This window comes from Triticum aestivum, unplaced genomic scaffold, assembly GCF_018294505.1.
Source record: "Triticum aestivum cultivar Chinese Spring unplaced genomic scaffold, IWGSC CS RefSeq v2.1 scaffold113832, whole genome shotgun sequence".
Lineage (NCBI taxonomy): Eukaryota > Viridiplantae > Streptophyta > Magnoliopsida > Poales > Poaceae > Triticum > Triticum aestivum.
The window spans coordinates 1-591 of record NW_025311533.1 but is presented as its reverse complement, the minus strand read 5'-3'; the positions used below and the strand labels follow the sequence as shown (position 1 = coordinate 591).

General features: G+C 51.9%; 1 non-coding gene and 1 pseudogene across 1 annotated transcript; both read left to right on the top strand.

Moving 5' to 3' along the window:
• The first annotated feature begins 77 nt into the window (after positions 1–77).
• LOC123179677 (5S ribosomal RNA) lies at positions 78–196 on the top strand. The gene has a single exon (XR_006490544.1). It is a non-coding gene; the product is annotated as a 5S ribosomal RNA (ribosomal RNA).
• A 297-nt stretch (positions 197–493) lies between these two features.
• LOC123179678 (uncharacterized) lies at positions 494–591 on the top strand (annotated as a pseudogene).

The window sequence follows — 591 nt, the reverse complement described above, 5'->3', positions numbered from 1 at the left end:
CCAAAGCAATGTACAATCGTCTTTGTAGTGGAGCTGGGAGGGGCAAGGATAAGGGACGAAGACCGGGGTAACATGTTGGATGCGATCATACCAGCACTAAAGCACCGGATCCCATCAGAACTCCGAAGTTAAGCGTGCTTGGGCGAGAGTAGTACTAGGATGGGTGACCTCCTAGGAAGTCCTCGTGTTGCATTCCCTTTTTAATTTTTTTCGCGCCGCTTGCAAAACAAAACGCACGTATAAGTAATATATTTACCGTGTTTTATTATTTTGCACGAGTGCGGTAAGTCATAGCTGGGTGCTCACGATTCACGGGTCCAGCGTCGGCGTTGTGGCGCGGCAAGCGTGCACTGGTGCGGTTGAGAGGGAGGGGTGGAAACCGCGTTAAACTCGTCTCCGTAGTTGAGAGGGAGCGGCCAAAGCAATGTACAATCGTCTTTGTAGTGGAGCTGGGAGGGGCAAGGATAAGGGACGAAGACCGGGGTAACATGTCGGATGCGATCATACCAGCACTAAAGCACCGGATCCCATCAGAACTCCGAAGTTAAGCGTGCTTGGGCGAGAGTAGTACTAGGATGGGTGACCTCCTGG